The sequence below is a fragment of the Convolutriloba macropyga genome, chromosome 15 (genome assembly GCF_964194025.1).
Source record: "Convolutriloba macropyga chromosome 15, txConMacr16.3, whole genome shotgun sequence".
Taxonomy (NCBI): Eukaryota; Metazoa; Xenacoelomorpha; order Acoela; family Convolutidae; genus Convolutriloba; species Convolutriloba macropyga.
In genome coordinates, this window is record NC_134482.1 from 46,582,890 (window position 1) to 46,598,301 (window position 15,412).

Genomic DNA, 15,412 nt, shown 5'->3' on the forward strand with positions numbered 1-15,412 from the left:
AAGAGACTAATATTGGCAAAGTTCAATAAGCCATTGTTTAGTCGAAAATCAAACATTTATAAAAGTCAAAACGACCATAATTGTTCTGGTAGAGAAACTAGATAGATTAAATTGGAACTGCTTAGGAAGCCATTTGGAGCTACTAACAGTGAGTGTTGATTTGGATTGTTCTGTTCGTCAATTAACAAAGAGAAGATCGAATTTTTCTTTAAAAGAAAAAGACCCACTGACTACAATTCGAATAATTGTTTTTGGACTGTAACAATGCAATACTGGGACAAAATCAACATTATTTTTGCTCTTTGTCCATTAAAGACACTCATTTGTTTCGAATGTTGTATATCTAGATAATTTGTTGGATAAAAGATTACAATTAAATGGTGCGTTTTGGATAATCGTAAATTATAATTAGCAAAAAACGTGAAAATTTTAAATGCAGACTACTCTCAACGAACGTGGAAGTAGCCTTCGCTCTTCTTGCAGTTTAAAAAGATGGTGTTAGTTGTTAGTGGTTTTGTACTTCCGGTAAAGTTTATCAAGATGGGCTAAAATAGACTATATCGTGCAATTTTTGATGAAATATCTGAATTTTGAAAGATTTTGCCAAATTTTTAGGCAAAAAGTTAAATCAAAGTAGTCAACAATACTTTGCTGTTTTTACAATAAAATCAACAGTACTATTGTTTGCAATTTTTACATATTTTAGAAAAATTAACGAAATTTTAGGCAAAAATTCCGGAAAACGTGAATAAAATTAAGGCAAATTGGTCTAATATTCACAAAAATTTAAACCACGATAACTAACTCTGGAAAACGAAAATCAAAAATTTGAATTCCATGTTCTACGCTGGACGGGCTTTTTAATGATACCACTCATAACTATGTGCGATGAATAGATGGATCGGTCAAAATTGTCTGAACAAAAAAACCCATTTGAGTATATAAATCCTCCCCCTCAAGAGGGTCGGAACAAATATCTCAATAGAAATTAGATTTTGGTTATAGTTTACTTCAGTTGAGTTGGGCATAATGAGCAGCAATATTTTGTTCAAATACTCTCCCTCCAATCACTTGCCCAAATTATTTCATAAATTAGACTTTCTCCCCTCTCATTAGCACAAGTTTCACCTACAATATTTTTTTCGAACATACCAAAATCTGTTTTAGAGGAAAACCATGTCATGAAAACTGTCAGCAGTCTTTGTTATAAGTGACAGGCGTTTCTGTCTGCTTCGCTTTACAAAATCATGTGGACCATTATAGAGTGCTCCCTACCGGAGAACCTTTGCAACCTAAATTTTCCAAGCAAAATAAATCCTATCTTATTGCCGGAATTTTTTTGGATCAATAATCGCTTTAATAATTCAGTTTATCAATTCTCTAGCTGCACAGATGTTTTCACACACTTAATTTTCAGCTGATTAAATGCCAAGATTACTTTGATAGTTATGATTGTTTGTCAACAAAATTTAGAAGCAGTTTCAATTACTTTTAACAATTTTAACTTTTCTGACTCCAGAGAATGGCAAAACATTTTGTTATAAAATACCAATTACACAGCTGAAATTAAACAATTTAATTGTCGCAAGGATTAAAAAATTTCAAAAATCTGTTATTTTCATAATTGGATAGTGGCAAAACACGAAGTTTTAAAAATTAGGCGTGATTTACCTTAACTAGAGTAGAGACAAAAAGTTTTTATTAGTCTGCTATAATTTGATGATAATATTATTAAAAAATGTTTCGAAAAATTAATCTCTCAATTGACTCACATTCGTCTCTTTTTTGCGCCCAAACAACAATACCATATTTCCCGTATGTTTTTGTTTTTAATACATAAAAAATTAGAAATACTATTTGAAATCTTTGCTGTGACGCAGGTGAAATGTTCCTTTATCTTGTTCAGAAAAGTCAATATAGCATTAAAAATGTATCTCAGATCAGCTCAGCTTTTCGACTCCAAATTTGTGCCTAAACCACCAATATTGTTAGGATTCTTAAGGGAGAGAAAAATTATTTCAAAACATTTGTTTCTTGTGAAGTCTAAGAGTCAGTTAATAATTTAGTTTTGTCAAATTTTTTAGCCTGACAGATGTTTTCTCAATTTATACTCTATATTTGATCTTTTTTTTATCAAGATTACCGTCTTAATAATTTTCCCATTTTCGATGCAAGAATGTTCCAGAATTAAAAAGTTGCGACCCTGGAAAATAGAATTATCAACACAAAACCGGCAACTTAATTCCTATCAGTTTCGAGTCAAGAATTTATTAATTTCCTGCCAAGGAGTCAAAAAAATTTATTTTGTTTTGTCATAACTTGCTAAATGGAATTTTACACGTTTATTGTATTGTTTATAACTTCGACAACAGTTATGAAGGGCAAAAAACTTCATAAAACCAAATACAATCTTTTAAAAACAAACAGCGAGATTATACAATATTTATGCACTGTTCCAGCATCTTATGCGTCTGAGTGTCAGTCAAATTGTGCCAAAAAGTTTTCAGGGATCATTTTAACAATCTCTACTCCTCTTCAAATCCCCACCCCCTACACTGGGAATCCCTGATTCCTTCATAACTCGACTAATCTAGACCTGGAATTATGAAAAAAACCTTTTAATTCTAGGTGGTGGTGGGGTGGGGGGGGGGGGGGGGCTGGTTACATTACAAAATTCCGGCCACGCTTTTTGTCCAGCCAAATTCCAGGACGGTTTTAGTTCCAGCCAAATTTGATTACATCACTTAAAGTCCAGAAAAATTCTTTTCATACCAAGACACTCTTTTCATGCCTTATATCGGCCGAGGACGGCCTTTTAATAATTTCAGGTCTAGACTAGGGAAGTATTTATTTCGCTAATCGCTGGAATAATGACCGACATAACGGTATTTAGTCGACAAGGACAATACGCGGATATCAATTCTCTTGTATCTGTCTTGGAGGGGGCTGGGGGGGGGGGGGACGGGGGGGGGGGGGTAAGACTTTTGGCCAACTGAACTGAGAGGCCGAGAGATGAGAGTGAGCGATTAATTTATTCAAACGGAACTCAACTTTTTTTAAAGGGTTGGGAGGGAGAAAGAGGGGTAGCATTGTTAAAATAACCTGCTTTCAGATTCCCAAATTAGTTTACAGAAATTTAAATTTTATCCCAACTTTGTTTGCGATTGTTACAAAGCTGACAGGCGGTTGGAGAATTTCGAAAGCACAGATGAAATGAACAATGCTGTTTTCATTTACGCACGTAAGTTTTTGTCGATTTTCTTCGCAGAATAGATCCAATTTAATTGCAACCGTCTTGGGAGAAATCTTTCAAGTGCACTCATATTGTACCAAAATGCTAGATTGATTTTGAAAGATTTTAGATCTACTTGAAAGAATCCTGCAAGATTTTATGTTAATCTCGGAATCATTAATTCATTCCTCATGACGTTTTATTGCATTGGAGAGATACAGTATTAGTTGGCTTGGTTCAAATCGTAATGGATCTTTGCAACATACTCGAAAGCTTTGAATGAGCTTGCAACTTGTTTTGCACAATTTCAATTTGCTGGCCACCACTGGAATTGTTTCAATTTCTGAATATAGGGTCTCGTCTTGGAGCTATTGTTGATAGATTGAGAAGCAGTCATTTTTGTATTTTTCCAAGCCTCAAACAACGTCCAGAATTGTCTCCATTTACAGATTTTTTTGATGCTGTTATTGCGTTGTTGATTTTTTCTAGCTGCAGTTAATTGCTCTCGCATTTTACACGAGTGGAAAACATAAAAAAAACACTGTTAAACCATGTTAAAATTCCTTCAAGGTTCGTAACAAATCTTACATAATCTTTAATTTTACTTGAAGGATTTTTGGTAAATCACATCTATGCTGCAATATCTCACGGGATCAGCTCAATTCAAATAATTATACCAGATATTGCAGAATGCAGTATGTTCCTGTAGTTAAAACATTGAGAAATCTTTCAAAATTTCGCTTACTGTCCAAAAATATTGGTTCACGATTAAAAAAATACTTCAAACTCAAATCCTTTTACTATAAATTATATGAGACAAGTCCTTAATGAGAATATGTAATAAGTTATAAGAAACAAAAAAAAACTTCTATATTTGGAAACAATAAATTTCTGACTCATGAAAACCATCCATCATCAATGGTAATCTTTAAAAAGATTAAACATCTCCTTAAAAAGCCATTGAGGGACAATATGTCGTATAACTAAGGATGGACTCAAAGCTACCAGCGATTATCTAAATCTGATTTTAAATTTGAATGAAAATTGGGTCAAAACCTTCAAAATCAAAAACAATTCAAAAAGCATTCTTTATGTACAAAAAGTTTTTCTTTCGATTTCAACAGAACCTTTTATTTTACTGATAATGTGTCAACTTGACTAAAAAGAACCTTAATAGAAGGCTATCCACAAATTGTAAAAACTTATGCAATTCCGTAGTATCAGAGCCGCAAAACAGTTAGATAAATCAGAAAGCCGCTCCAAAAATCAAGTTTGAATTCATTAGAACTAAGATGTGACCTCGTTTTTTTTATAAAACCAACAAGCTCACATGAGTAAGATAAAAGTGTGGCACAGACAGAAAATTGATATTTTAGGAAGCAAATGTTTTCATAAGTCATAGCAACAGTGATGCCAATTGGTCCCGCAATAAATGTAAATAAACTTCAATTTTTTCAACTTCTTCGATTGAACACCAATGGCCTCGGTTTTAAAAGGACTATGTAAACGAATACAACGAAACACAAAACAAATATTGACCAGAATCCAAAACCCACCAAATTATGTTGAAAACATATTTTCAAAGCCATGAACCCTTGGCCTGGGACCTTAAAAAATCTATAAACAGACTAAGGTCGGATTCTTCAAAAAGCCGATACAACTGTTAAGTAGTGAAACTAAGTTACAAGTTCGTAAAATAAGGAACAAAAAGAGCATTCTGTTTTTGAAAACTATTAATTTCTCAATTACTAAAAACATTGGCTATAAATTTATAAATTGAAGTAATGTTATAGTTTCATTTTGAACGTCAAAAAATCGATAGAAACTTTTCATCGGTCAAAACCTCAAATACGGCTCCAAAAAGAGCAACAAATACCGGAAAAATCATTAGTTTAATTTAATTTAGCGAGAAAGCGGTGTTAAATCGTTAAAGGCTTTGTGAAAACGTTTCAATTAATACCTTATGCATAATCAGCCGCTCTTTATTTTAACGCCAGCGGGAGCTATAAGAAATATGATAATCTCAAGCGATTAAAAAACCTCGAGAAACTCGTAAATAAGGAAAAAAGAAATAAAATTTTTCATGAGAACTCGTAACATCAAAGCCATAAGACCTTTAGATATAGCCACTAACAGCTATTTTTTTGCGACAGCTATGGTAACTTGTTTCAACTGAGGTTCAGTTATAAGTGTAAAGCAAAAAATGAAAACGTTTCTTTCATGTTCAAAAATCACAGAAACTTTCTCTAAACAAATTATTTTAAAGTGAAAAAAGCAATTACGCAAACAGAGCCAATTGAATGTATTATATAGGGTCACCTATATCACATAAAAAATCCAATTGGATCTTTGATTAGAGACTAAATCATGAGGCCGTAAAATGAACAAAAAATGCGGTAAAATTAAAGATATTGCAGCTTTTGTTCAAAATTATCTTGTAGAGAATAATTTTTAATATAACGAATCAATCCATCGTTTTGACAAAACAAGACTGAATTTTTCTGTCTGTTCAACGAAAAAAGCAAATTTTCAAAATTTAAGTACATTGGAAATATTGACCGTGAAAAATTTTAACACATCAAAAATTATCCCTTTGGGGTAATTATTAGAGTTAAATTAACCAAAAGGCAGCCAAATTATTGAAATACAGAACACTCTCATGGACACTGTATGTAAAATTAGCTTTTTTGCAGTTATAATAGCAGGTTGTCTCAGCAGTTTATAGAGCTGTTATGCCGGCATATTTAAACAGATTAAGTAAAGACTTTTTTTTGTTGCCAGATTTGATAAAAAATCGCAGAACTTAGAAATAGAAATAAAGATAATGTTTTAGCTAGACAAGTCGAGTAAAACAGTTAGGCAATGACCTCTATCTTTTATGATAAAAAACAACATTACTATGGTTGCATATTTTTGGAAAAGTGACGAAAACTTAAGCAAAAGTTACGGAAAATGTGAGCAACAACAGCAGAAATAAGTCGAACATTTTCATGTTTTTAATTGCCGGTAACTATCCGGAAAACTCTGTTTCCTTTTTTATATAAGCTAGGCGAGCTTTCTAATGATACTACCCACAACTCTCTACCATGGCTATATCGATTGGACTGAACAATTTGACTGAACAGAAAGAAATGAAGTTGAGCATATGGTTCCTCACCCTTGCTAAGTTGAGGTCGAGACCACAATCAAAAGAGTGCATACCTTTTGAGATTTAAAGTTGCATAAATCATGCGCCAAGAAATCAGGGATCACTATTTTGAATATAATTTGGCTTCCACAGACCTTTCTCTTACAACAAAAACTATCGATCTTAATTTTTCTTGCACAAACTCCTTTTAAATGACTTAATTTTAATTTATATGGAAGTTTATTTCAGAGCATTCCTTAAATAAGAAAACTTAGACAATTTGGAGTCTCTTTAAAACATTTTATTTGACATATTAACTTGTTTTTAAGGTGTGTTTGAACAGTAAATATTTTAAAACTGTATTTTGGTTACAAAAATTCAAAATATTCAATAGCTTTCGTGCACACGGAAAAACTGTAACCATTTGTTCTGAAATCTGAATTTGAAGTAAACAATTGATCCTTACTTTCAACAAAGCTGTCAATAGTTGATCTGAAAAAAAATTAGAGACACAAAATGCATTGGAAATTTTTTCAAAAAAATGAATTTGAAAAAAAATCTCTTTTAATTGTTTTATAAAATGATTTTTTCTGCGGAAACAATTCAAAAAGTTTGCATTGTTGAACCTATTTGTAGAAAAAATTAGTTTTTTTACATAGAATTAAATAAATAAAAATTTTTTATATAGTGGATTCCGCAAATTTTCCGTTGGTTTTCAATTTTCTTAAAAATGTTGACTGAATAAAAATGTTAGATGTTTTTATTGACAAGAAACAATGTATTTTTTATGAGTAGGCGATGATCTTGTCTTCAAATTCATCTGGAGTCAACTATTCCAATAACACTCATCATTCATAAGTATTTATCACCTAGAAAATGTTCTAATTTAATTAAATTTATGACGTTAAGTAAAAAAAAATTGTTCGAAAAATGTACTTTGATGTACTAAATATCATTTTGTAAGGTTTATTAAGCAAAAGATTTATTAATGTTGCTGTTCTAGCTTTGCTGTATATTTGATTTATGTAAAAAGAACTTTTAATCAACTTGCCCTAGAAGATTTCAAAACAGGTTAGAAATTACCTGGCCGGTTAAGTGTTAAAACCATTCAGACCCTAGCAATATTTTGTACGACTTAGAACTTTTCTTGTATCATCAGTATTAAGAAAAATTTTAATGTGAGTTTTTTTAACATAAGTTCTGTTGCCCTACAAAATTGTACGAATAAAAATGATATCCGTCCTATTCCTGTTTGCTCACCATTTTCGGCGTAGTCTTGCTAATTCTGGCAAGAGTTTTGACAAAATCTTTAATCGAAATTGAAACAATATTAGGATAATATGAGGAAAATTTAGCTAGCATTTTTAGAACCTCAGAAATTTAGCAATAGAGAGATTTATGTTTTTAGGCAGCAAGCTCTAGCAAAAAATTTGGGTCCTATGGGCCAAGTGAAAATACTCGAATTTCTTATGAATGGAATTCCGCTCTGCTGTACTATGAAGCTATGCTACGCGACTCTGCATGAACTCATTTAGCACTTATGGCATTTATCGAAAACCGCAAAGTGGTTCCAGATATAAAGTTAGAAGTGACCTCTGTAGAGTCACGTAATAATGCTTAAAACACAAAAAGCGCATGTTTTCAAATGATGAAAGTCAACGGAAATCAACTTTGGGCCACGCAGTAGTTCTCGCATTTTTACATTTGGCGCTGTAGACTTTCGGCAATTTAAAAGGTACACGTGAGTGTTTTAACTGAGAGACAAGCATTTCATTTCATATCCAAATTTGAGGTGTCCAGAGCGGTTAGATCTCTGATCAGACCATCATCGAGCGCACAACTGTGCCTGGTGCGCTTGAATTACATGGTCTGGACAAAACCTTTGTCGAACTTTAGTCTGACCAATGGTCTTAAATATGTCTAATTATAGGCGGATTCGAGTGCACACTAGTCTGATCCAAAATGATTCCGAGCTCAATTCGTTCTGACCAGAAATTACTTCGAGCGTATGTTTTTCCTCAAAAGTTCTCATTTTTGTTTTAACCAAGAGATGTTGCCTCTTTCTAGAAGCAACAATACAGCAGCATTATGATCAGAGAGAGTCATCTAAAATTTTTAGATGCTAATCAGAACCAAGGGATCCAGTTGATAGCAAGTCTCTCTGTCCTTTCGACAAAGTTTTGATTGGCAATTACACAATTTATTTACAACCATTCGTTAAAAGAAGTTTAATACATATTAAGAAAGAGTTTCAGTTTAAAAAGAAGTATTGAAGCAGAAAGTTCTCGTTAAAACTGAGTTTCTGTTCCTGTTGTATTAAAGACTTCTTTTGCATCCGGCGCACTCAGCCATTTCAAGCACCATGGAGGGCTTCGACTGACTGAACTTGGCATTTCAAAAAGATAATGGATCGGATACATGGCTAGCCTCGTAGGAGATGGTGTGATCGGCAACTTTCATTATCACAAGGTAAGTAACAAGTACTGTTAATTAATTAAAACAAAAAAAAATAAATTTTCAGGATATTAAATGTTTGATGACGATGGTGGGACTCGAACCTCATTGTGTGGATGTCAGAATTATAACCGATATTAGTGCATTGCACTAAGTTTTGTTCTGTTTTTGGAGGTGTTTGGCGTCATAGTTTCATTGTTCTCAGTTTGGAATTGTCTGAAAAATTGAGACGGATGAAATTGGCTCATCCTGAGTCTCGAACCCACGCTCGCATTGTTAATATTGAGTAAGCTGTCAGCGCTAAGTTCCATGTTTGATGGCACATATTTTCAATACTTTTTCGATCGCAATACGAATTAACTTCCAACCAATTAAAGCAGATAGGTAGTATAAAACAAATGATCTTAATTCGTATAATATAATAGTCGTCAGTCTAAGGAGAACAAATGCAAAAATTTTCTGTTCGAAAAGTAAGGACTGAAAAAGTTAAAATGAACTTTGTTTTAATTTCATAAAGGAAAGTGAATAAAAAAAATCAAAACTGACGAAAAATAAGAAGTGCTTGATTAAAAGTGCTACGCTGACCTAACAATAAAACCACTGAAACCAAACCGCGCGCAGCACAAAGCTAGATGATGAAGTGTTTCTCTTGTTTAATTTAATTCAGTGGAGTATGAAATAGATGGTAAAAAGACTGAAATAAAGATTTCAAAAGGAAACGAAGCTTGATTAAATTTTTAATTGCCGTAATTAGCTTTTGTTTTGTTGTTTTTGGTGATCTGTTCAGCCCGAATTTACTAAGAGAGCGGCTGGCTGAATAGAATGAAAAGAATGAAGTGGATTAAAATTAAGTTGTGTCTGGCCCCGAATTGACTAAGCGAGCGGCTGGCCATACACTCATAATATTTCTGATCGGATAAAAAGACGCCTATGTGCAAAATAAAAAGTAAGAGAAGGAAATAAAAGGAAGGTGACACTTCTCGGCTTCGAACTCTTATCGGTTCAATTTGTTAGTTACGTGTATACGTAATTCTCCGCTGAGCCAATCGGCTTGGCTTCACCAATTATACTAAATCGTTTTGAGTTGGCTTTAGTTAGTAAACGCTTTGACTGATATATGAAAAAAAAACAAAATCGCATAGTGATAAATAAACAAAGTTGGAGTCGAACCGTAGCTGTAGGTATAGAGATATTCGTGTTCGTTGCTCCTCACAACTGCGCTGCTGGCTAATCATTTGTTTTATTTCGTTTGCTAGTCATTAAAATCGTGTGATGTTTTTCGCTGAGATTTCAATATAAAGTTGCACTTCCTTGTTTTCCCGTTCTTGTCTTCGTATTCCTATTTATTCAATTCCCAAGTTTTCCACTGATGTCAGTCCGGCTGCCAATTTTTCTTGGAAAACAATTTATGGCCTTGAAGTTGGGGATGCACTGGGGCTCGATCCTCATTCTGTCATTCATCAGTGTTTTGAGCTGCTACCTACGCCGGATGGCTAGTGTGCACCAGTTTGTCATTTCTTTTTTTTTAGTATTGAAGGTGATCGAGAGTACTTTTGCAATTATTAAGCGGGCACTGCCTTTTTTGTGAATTAGTTCCACTACAGACTGTGTTTTGTGTTTAATTGCCCGACTAATATACCCGTTTGCTAGTTTAATCTGAACTTCTCTAATTGTTTGCATGTTTGCGTCTTCGTGAAGTTTTTGGACCTTGTAAAATCTAGGTTTTCGTAGGCAGATCCTCAAGGCTCTATTCTGGACACATTGTATTTTATTAATGAGTGCTTGGTATTTGTCAATCCAACAGGCATTTGAGCACAAAAAAAGAGGCCGGATCCAAGATTTGTATACCAATAAAAAACTCTCTTCGTTGATGTTTACATTGCTAAGTCTTCACAGTTGAAATAACCTACTGTTTGCTCTCTTTATTAGGCTTTGGCAGTGATCGTTCCATCTGAGATGAGGAGTGAGAGTAATACCCAGAAACTTTAGCGTTTGTGTTTTTCCGACGGGTACGCCTTTTATTTTTTAAATTGAGCTCAGACTTTTCCTTAGATGGGTTTTTAAAAATCATGTACTGAGTTTTGTTAGGATTTATTTTAATTTTCAAGTGGTCACACCAGCCTATAAGGCTATTCAGTGATGATTGCAGATTGTTTTGAATTAGTTGTGTTGAGCGAGATCTGTAGTACAGGGCAAAATCGTCAGCGAACTGGGAAATCTGTGCTTTCATTTTTGGCAATCGGCTAACGTATATAAGGAAGAGAATGGGAGCAATCACGCTGCCTTGGGGCACACCGGCCGTCGGGCAGAAACTGGCGCTAACACCAGTATTTATCTTCACTTAAACGTTCCTTTGTGACAAGAATGAATATATCCACTTAATGATTGGGATCTTCAGCTCAATTGAATTCAATTTGTGGATTAACCCTAGACGCCATACGGCATCAAATGCTTTTTCAACATCCAAGCAAACTAAACCAACCATTTCAGACCATTGGAAAGCTTCACTAACGTGCTGAGTGAGTTCGATAAGATTGTCTGTGGTACAGCGATGTTTCCTGTAAGCGCTCTGAGTTTCGCCAAATATATTTAGACTTTCGCAATGTTCTAAGACAATGTTTTTCACAACAATTTCGCAAACCTTGGCCAGGCAGTTTGTAAGACTAATAGGTCGATAGTTTTCAGCCTTTGATCTGTCTTTATCTGGCTTTGGTATCATTGTTATCTGTGATTCTTTCCAATTTACTGGAACATACGAGTTGTTAATTTAACTAGAAATGAGGAGGCAGGCTAGGGCTTTTATACTCCGTGGTAACTCACTGAGCTTTTTGTAGCTGATTTTATCTGGTCCTGGGCATGACTTTCTCGATACTCTCAATATTTCATCGAATTCCTTTGTTTTAATCACAACACAAAGTTCCTCGGTGTCGACGTTTGTACTTAGAAATGCTTTGGTTTCTTTTTCGATTTTCTCGTGGTGTTCGGCAAATTCTGTTGGTACTGTTGTGTGGTCTTTCATTGTGTCTTTTAGGAGTTGTTTGAAAAGCTCGCTTTTCTCATGATCTGTGACTGCCTTCGACTCTTTATATGTTAAATCGGGATAGTCGCAAGTTTTTTGTTTTGACCCGTGGTCATTTGTTAGTTCCTTTATTGCTCTCCAAAAACCTCTGCTGCCCTTGTCTCTTGCACGTGCCAAAATTTTAGCACTTTTTTGTTCTTCTGATTGCCTGATTGATCGTTTGATTTCTTTCTGCAGATAATTTATCTCGGTTTTTAGAGACCTAAATTCATCGTTAACTGCACCTTTGAGTTCTCTTCGCTTTTTCCTTTTCAGTTTTATCAATTTTTGTGTCTCAATACTGTAAGGAAGCTTGTTTTTGTTGACATAGGAGTCTTCCAACGATTTGTGTATTATTTCAACCAGATTGCTGCTAAACTTATTTAGTTCATCCTTTCCCGGATACTGCGCAGGCCAAAGGTCCGATGATCTATACGATTTTCTAGCGTTTTCTCTGAATTGTCTGAAGTCAATTTCCAATTTCAATTCAAATTTTTTGCTTATTTTGAGGTTAAACGTTGTGATTGTGGTTCTATGGTCACTTCCCAGATCTTCTGAGACTTCGAAAATACCAAAATTCCTAAAAACTGTACTATCGCAAAAGTGTAAATCGAGCATGTTTTTACTTTTTCCGTCGAACGACTGATATATGTGGTGACCGTTGTTTAGCAGTTTAAAATGACCGTTGTCTATTAGATTCAGGAGTTTCTCACCGTTTTCAGAATCATAGGAGCAGTTTAATTCTTGGTGGGGAGAGTTGAAGTCACCACAAACAAAAACATTTGTCATACTTTCTGAGAATACTTTTTCTAGTGAGAGTGGTTTTCCAGGTGAATTGTAAACAGATATTTTCCAAAAGTCTCCAAAATACGGTAGCGTGATGTATAATTTTATTTTTTCCAGTGTTTTTCCGCTGCAATCGTTCTCTTTTTCAGCTGGTTTTGTTTGGTTTATGACGATGTTGTTCTTCATTAAAATAAGAGAGCCATGATGACTGTTGGTATAAGTTTCTGTTGCAACAACATAATTACGAAGAGGGTTGGTTTTTTGCCATTTTTTCACTTCATTCACGCAAATTATGTTTATGTCATTTTCGGCTAAGAATAAAATGAGATCGTTTATTTTGTTGTTTAGACCTCGACAGTTCCATTGCAAAATTTTGAGCTTATCCATTTTGGTTAAAGTTTTGGCTGTTTGATATGTTGTTAGGCGGCATTGAATTAACAGGGATCGCCTTTGCACTCTTAATGCTCTCATGTATTTTTTGCCATCAATTTTTTCATTGAAGATGCGTGAGGCGCTGTTAGAGACAATGTTTATTATATCACTATAGGACATGGTATTTAGAACTGTTCGTTTTTTGCTCAAGACTTCGGCTACAAGAACAGCTATTTTTTCAGTTTGTGGCGGCATTTCAACGTTGGTTTGCGTTTTCAAGTTTTTCGCTGCAGTAGAGTATTTATTCTCATTTATCTTTCTTGAAGCCTCAGCTAGCTTCTGCTGATAGGCCGGACAACCGCGATAAACTGTCGCATGAATACCGCCACAGTTAGAACACTTAGCGTTTTCTTTTTGAACAGTACATTCTTTAACACTGTGCTCCTGCGAGCAGCGAAGACATCGAGTAGCATTACTGCCTTCTTTTGCTGAGTGAGCAAATTGTTGGCATTTGAAACATTGCATTACATGGGGTGGTTCACGGCTTGCTTCACATCGGTATAGCTGCCAACCTATTTTGACACCATGTTTCTGAGCTGCACTAACATGGTTATTGGAATCCGTTAAGACTCGAATCAATTTTGTTGGTTGGCCAGTTGCTCGACTTGTTATTCGTGTAACTTTGTTGACATTCATTGCATTGTTGTTTAGGAGTTCAACTTTTAACTCATCAACACTAATGCTGTGATGGACATTTACAATTACGAAACTGGGTTTGGTTTTTGGCTTAGGAAGCGTGTTTCTGGCATTCACAGTGGCATTTGGAAAGGCTTGAGTTAGGTTTACGGTTAGCATTAGGCATTCTCTAGAAGCGAGGTCCTCAGGTTGAATTAAAAGTTGAATTAAAAAGGTATTGTTCTTCATCTCTTATGTGCTTTATTTTGACTACTGGAAAGTTCGATCTGATTGCTCTTGCAAATTGTATTTGTGATGGCCTTGGATCAATAGAAACAACAATTGGTCTAACGTTGGTGATTGGAATTTGTGCTTGTTTTCTGAACCTTTTTCTTTTACTTCGCACTTCATTGAAATCGCTTTCATCTTGTGTTGTTTCGTCAGCTGTCATTCTGGCTTCAGACAAAAGCCTTTCAGTTTGGCTCATTTTAAAACTCAGCCTCAGAGAGGCTGTGACTTCTCGAAAAATTCTCTAATAAGACTTAATTTGGCCGAGTTGTTTTCCGTTAAAATGGTTGATTAAAATAAAGTGCTAAGTTTGGTAGTGCTATGCAAGTAAAACTTCAAGAATCGGGATTTAGGTGCTTTAAGATTGAGGGCTATTGCTTAGCAGAACGACGAAGGTAAAATTTGAAACAACTTTTAAAGCGCAGAGAATAAGTGAAAATAAGCCGATTGAAAATCAGGATTTAAAAAGCAACTTTTAGTGAAAAATCTTTTTTTATAAAAGACTCACTCCCAAAGGACGTTCCTACACAAAGTGGAGTACTTGCTTGTGGCTTTCTTATCACACTTTGAGGTACTGATCCGAAAGTGACATTAATAGCGGTTTAATCATCATGGACCTTAGGCTAATTATGGAAGGTGTCCAAGTTCATCTATTGAGTCAAAAACATGCATCAATTGCATAACGAATTAGTTAAGTTTTCAGCATTTGGCTTTGTTTTCCATTTGCAATCCACTGAGGATTGGCTTTTACTTAGCTTAAAATATTTCTGAATAAATTAATTTCATTGAAATGAATATATTATAGTGATATTAAGCGATTTCTCAATATTTAAAACGTTTCTCTGGTCACACGATATTGATCGCACTTGAGTCTGGTCAGATTTGAATTCGAACACACTTGAGTCTGATCAGAAATAATTTTGAGTGCACTTGAGTCTGATGAGAGGTGGTATCGAGCGCACTTTAGATTGATCTGCAGTCTTTCGACCGCGCGATAGTCAGATAAGAGAACACTTCCGAGCTCAGTTTGAGCAATCACGGAGTTTCGAGCGCATCATATAGCCTGATCAGAGATCACTTCGGTCTGGCTCGCTCTGATCGCAGATGATTTCGGCCCGGACGTCAACCTTGGATTGCTACTTCTTGTCAAAGTATGAGCAGTTTTAGCCTTGGAAAACTAAGGTCTCTTGTATCGTCCAGGGTATATGAAAATCAAGAAATATTGACCCGGACAACTAAAAAAAAATGAAATACAGCATTTGGGATCTTATGTGCCCCCATATAGTGTTTTTATGACCCACTGGGTGAACAATTATAAGTTGTGATATAGCACGGATCTTTTCAGTTGGTGCCGCCACTACGTTATCCCCCCACCTCTGTTACAACGCCCGTGTCATTACAAAGTAGCTAATTACTGAAA